Below are 5796 nucleotides of genomic sequence, written 5' to 3' on the forward strand. Positions count from 1 at the left end.
TCCCTTGAAGACAAACAACTTTTGTTTAAAACATTTTTTGTATCTGTCATAGTTTTTGAGTTATTCGCCTGAAGCAATTAAAATGGATCACACGTGTATATCAAGACTAAATTTTTTTTGTTAAGATTATTTACCGATAATGTAAACTTTTCTAATTATGTCATGTAAACTTGCATCTCTCTCTCTCAGTCCTACTCTTGTCAGAGCATGGTGACTTCTCCTTCGTATTTCTGTAATGTGCGCTATTTACACTTTTACGCAGATATACGGGACCTACAGTTTAACGTCGGTTTCGAATGGCGGTAATTTTTTAAGAAGAGGTTCTCTTAGCAAAGATACTTTCGGTGGTTTGCCGTTGCCTTCCGAGAAGCGGCGATCGCTTCCGAATCGATTAAAATCGATTTCAGAGTATTATTCTGGGTAGATTTGAACTCGGATTTTTATTATATAAAGCTGCCGCGCTGCTCCTTGCGCCACAATCGCCACTATTAGACTTGCATACTATATTGTAATATGCGTTATTAATCAATTGAAAATCCGTACTAGTTAAGAGAAATTGCATGACATTGGTAAATGTATTGATGTGGTATCATTGGCAATAAAATAATCGGATTATATTTTGTAAACAAAACACTAGCATAAAATATGAAAACATTATACGCACAGATTTCTATATACCCTGGATCGTCAATTCCGAGAAATGAAGCAGAGTAACTCAGGAGAAGGGATAGCAGCCATTTTTACCCAGTAATGGGTTACATTCCAAAATTTTAACCTATATTATTAAATGCATACTAACACTACTTCATAAAACACAATGTAGGGTAAACTAGAATAATACGGAGAAGATGATAAACTTAAAACTAGACCATACGGAAAAGATGATTATAGGCTGTAATTTCTCTAATAATTGCGAAATAGTGAATTTTTTAAATCATTCTCAAAGATAATCAATATTTACAGTAGTTTATGTGCGTACATTGTTCAAAATAACAATAATGTGAATATTATATAATATTTTTACTTTTAACTGTCAGCAAAATTTTACATGTGTTCACTAAAAGCTGTTATAACATCGAATAAATTACAGTTAAGCTGCCGTAATCAACATACACACACAATAAACGATTCATAAATTGTAATGTGACTTATTATTTGTATTTTTATTTTCAGTATTTATTTATAAATACTATGGCCTTCTTTTCTTTCGGATAAGAATAATAAGGCTCACTTTTTTCATGTTAAGTTGGCCAACAAGCTGCGTTTGGAAACATCACCGATTGTCTCTATGTATTATTTTATCCTTGTTATTCACTGAATATTAAACAAATATAACACGATAGAGGGCACTCGGTGCAAACGCAGCATTGTTAAGATAAATGTCACTTATTATAAACTGACAGCTTACTATAAATTGACTTTACAATTGTGGATAATGTGCAACAAAAGAAAGTATTAATATTTTTCACTTTGATTTTGTTATAGTTTCAGTAAATATCACAATATTTACTTTGTAAGTTATTATCAGGTTAGTTTAGTTAGAATTTTGTATTTGCTTGATATCGCGTTGCTTTCCGTAGAAACAATTAATTTTACAATATCAGTAATTAGCTTTTATAGAAAAATGGCAAAATATACTGCTTTCTGTCTGCAAGCGTCATATGAATCGTTAAAAATAAAGTTAGAAAGTGAGGTTATAAAATTTGTCATATCTATTAACAATAAAGTATATAGTTAATATACATATGCATAGTGATAAAAATTAATTAAGAAAACTGACTAGCTTTATTTTTAACGATTTATATGACGCTTGCAGGCAGAAAACGTCAGTATTCTTTGCTGATTTTCTATAAAAGCTAACTACACTGGTATTGTAAAATTGTTTCTATAGAAAGAAACACAATATCAGGCTACATATATAATGATATATACTACATGAGTTGAAAAGTTTCCGGAATTGGATACAAGATAGCACCATATACAAAAATTAATCTTATACCTGTCGAATATATTCCTTCAAATCTCCGCTATCAAAATTTTATGACATTTCAGTGAATAGTTTGTGAGTTACAGTCATTTGAACAAGTCAACTTTTGAGTTTTAAAAAAAATGGAAAAAACCGATTCGTGTAGTGATCAATATCAATATTGGAAAGGCTTAAAACCTCAAGAAATCATTGAAATCATCGATCTGAAATTTTCTTTCGGTCCGGGTCCCTGGTTCTGATCAATCAAATTCTAATTTTTGATTCGCAATTATTGATTTCCAATGCGTACCCAGACTTAAGGATGTACTGGCGCTAACGCTCTAGCATTGACAATATCTTGAAAATTTAATAAATTGTTTTTATTTATTATCTTAACACATGTGCAAAAAGTCGATTGCCTAACTAGTTCATGAGTTATTTAACTTTTAATTTTGCATAAGTTCTTATGGAATAGTAGCATATTTCTGTATATCAACAAAATGATAAAGAAGCAGCATTGCCAATATTCTGAAACTTTATTTGTGAGTAAATAAAATATTAAACAATGTTTCTAAAAAAAGTTTATATAGATTCACTAACCCGTTATCAAAATATTAATTGATAAAGCAACGCTTGTCACCACTGAAATATATTTCAGTGCTTGTCACTGTTATTCTAACCTTGCATTCAACTACGAGATCGCAAGGGGTACCAACTTAAAGTGGAGTGCGGTATCAGGCATTCTATTTTGACTTGTATAAAGTGCTAGAAAGGCAAATATTATGTTAATGACATTTGTTTACATATTTTGTGAATATTTAAGTATCTTTTGATGTTTGATATACATTAAATGTTATCATTGTGTCATGTTTTTCGTTTTTTGCAGTTGATTTTAGGTGAAATTCACATTCAAAAGTTTTTTGTCAACAATCATAAAACTTGTAAAATATACAAATACTTATATTCATTTGTAGTGTCAAATATCATATTAACTGACATTATTTAAATCCTTTACACGATACGAGTATGATATGGTACATATCTTAACTTATAAAGGCATAGAATTTCATCAATTTCAAATTTCAGTTACTTTTGTCTGGGATTGTATAGCCAAAATATCCTTAAATAGTTTTACTCAATAAAATATTCGTAAATCGATGGAACGTGATGAGTCAGTTTTGTGGCCAGCTCGTTCGCCCGACACTATTTGATTTTTTAAATAAAAAATACTGAAGAACATTGTACCAATCCTAAAGAACACTGAAAGATTAACCATATCAGAAAATATAAAGCAATGACTTTACTATAGCACTGTGCTGTAATCAGTCCGGAAGTGATAAGAAGTGTACGTGCTTCGAGAATTCCATGATTATAATGTTGCATTAATGTAAACAGACAACATTTTTTATGTAAAAATCATTGTTTTACTCCTTTATTTAATGCCAAATGACTTTGTACTACAAGTCATTAAAATCACCTGAACATTCGTTATTTGCACTAAAGATAAAAACATGCTATTTAAAAACTTGGAAATGATCTTGAAATTTCAAGCATCTCCACCTACAGAAAAATTGTTAGCATATTAAAACCCATTTAATAACCGTACACATTTTGTAATTAAAATGTTTTCATATCTCTAGAAATGGCAAATATATTTTAGGTGACTAAAGTTATTTTTCCACTATGTATATATTTTTACATAAAATGTTTTATTAATATATTAAAAAAAAGAAATTCTGATGTATGTTTTTTTTTATATAAGAAAAATTCTTTTGCAGTCTAATCGGCTTGGAATTTTTTTTTTTAATAATTACATAAGCTCTCGAGATTAAAACAATAAACATAGTACAATAAAGGCCTATGAGAGCGGATGTCAGTATGTAATAGTTTTTTTTACAATATCTGGTTACATTTTTTAACTTCAGTTCCATAATTTTGAAATTTTGCCGACATTTGCCGCATCACGTACACATCCCCATTATGTACGGTGACGAAATTTCAGGTAAAATTGACCGGTCAGAACTTCCTTCTCGAAAGAGGACAAAGAAAAGCCAAGATAGTGAATGTACACGCCGCAAAATGGCCCATAGCCAAATGGCGTGCACGTGCGAATAGAGCTATTCCTGGGCAGTAAATAAAAGAGCCTACCAGTCGAGGACACTGGCCACTGCTGATGACGCTTAAACGTTGCTGCTTGGCCGTGAAAATTCTTGGGTAGTTCAACTAGTTTAGAGCTTTTGTGTTTACTTAAAAGAAATCACCTGCATTAATAAAACACATTTTTACTAATTATTCGATGAGAATAATCTCACTTTTCAATTTCACTTTCACTTTGTATCTCATGTTTTATTATATTGATAAAAATATGTCGAAATAACGGAGCGGTTATTTATGCCATATTTTGTTTATTGTTATTATAATTCTATAATTTAAAAAAGAAAAGATAATTGCATATATATTTTTGATGAAATTAAAAAGATTGTAATGTAGTAAAAGAATAATGATAAGTAATCATAGCATACAAATATAATTTTTTAATTGGCTTTCGAATTTTATTGCTGTTTAATTTATATTGTATAATTAGATATTTTTATTTTAAATACGTTCGTTTTCCATGTCTGTATCCTAGTGAGAAATATCTTCTATTCAATGTCGAATCGACGTCAAATTGACGTTGAAATCACCATATCGACATCGATTTGACATTGAATTGGCGATTATTTCTCATTAGGATTAAGCTAGCATACCATGAGCACAATCATTTGAAAAGGAGGATTTAGTGATTTTTATGTGTTAATTTATTGATCTAATTCTGATTTTATTGCTCTATCCGTTTAGCAAGAAATCGTTTTTATGCTAACTTTTAAGAAAGAGAATGTCCATTAAAAAAAAATAATAAATCACTTATACTAAAATTTAGTGCTAATCCTGATTTTATTGCTTTAGCCGTTTAACAAGAAATCGTTTTTATGCTAAGTTTTAAGAAGAAGAATGTCCAATAAAAAATAATTATATGCTAATTATGTGCTCTTAATATACACTAGTTTAAATTTTATTATGCAACCCTTTACACCGAAAAACAGCCTTAAAGCATCTTTGTTAAGTTAGCATCCCCACTCTTTACTCTTGTTCCAATGATCAAATTTTACTAATATAGATATATCATTTAATTATTACACTTATCTTTAAATTAATACAAATACATTAATTCTGTTGAATGTTCTTAAAAGCTTTAATTTTATTATACTAATTTTTTAAATTTTGCATTTAATAGTGGGGTATTAACTTGATTAATTTTAATATTAAGCCAACACCCCCATGTTCAATTGCAATTTTTTCTTTTAAATCCGATCCGAGCATAAAAATTGGAAATGGAACACATAATTAACATATAAAGAGCAAATTTTAGATTAAATTAAGAGCTTAATTTTGACGTAGGTGCTATTTTGATTTTTTTGTGGAGGGAGGAGATGCTTTAACTTAACAGAGGTGTTTTAGAATTGTTTTTTGGCGTAAAGGATGCGTAAAATTTAAACTAGTGTATATTAAGAGCACATAATTGGCGTGTGTGAAGTTAGCACCTCATCTTTCTGCACCGCAGGTTTTTATACAAGTTTCATTTGCACCCGCAAATGAAACTTGTTCTAGTTCTACAGTTCCTGATAGGTTATAACAATAGTTCCGCTAAATTAGTTAAAAAAACGGCTTTTTGAAAATATAAGATGCCAATTTCCCGTGGCATCTCAAATTTCAGAAAAATGAATTTCAATGATGAATTTTTATTATAGTTCTTGAAAAGTTCTATAGTTCCTGATAGGTTATAGAAAGAG

General features: G+C 29.7%; 1 long non-coding RNA gene across 1 annotated transcript; it reads left to right on the plus strand.

The window, feature by feature from the left end:
• The first annotated feature begins 257 nt into the window (after nt 1–257).
• On the plus strand, nt 258–4516 carry LOC105461046. Its single transcript, XR_975895.1, has 2 exons — nt 258–1528; nt 3969–4516. It is a non-coding gene; the product is annotated as an uncharacterized LOC105461046 (long non-coding RNA).
• Nucleotides 4517–5796: the final 1280 nt, after the last annotated feature.

Source organism: Wasmannia auropunctata, unplaced genomic scaffold (assembly GCF_000956235.1).
Source record: "Wasmannia auropunctata unplaced genomic scaffold, wasmannia.A_1.0 LD310276.1, whole genome shotgun sequence".
NCBI lineage: Eukaryota > Metazoa > Arthropoda > Insecta > Hymenoptera > Formicidae > Wasmannia > Wasmannia auropunctata.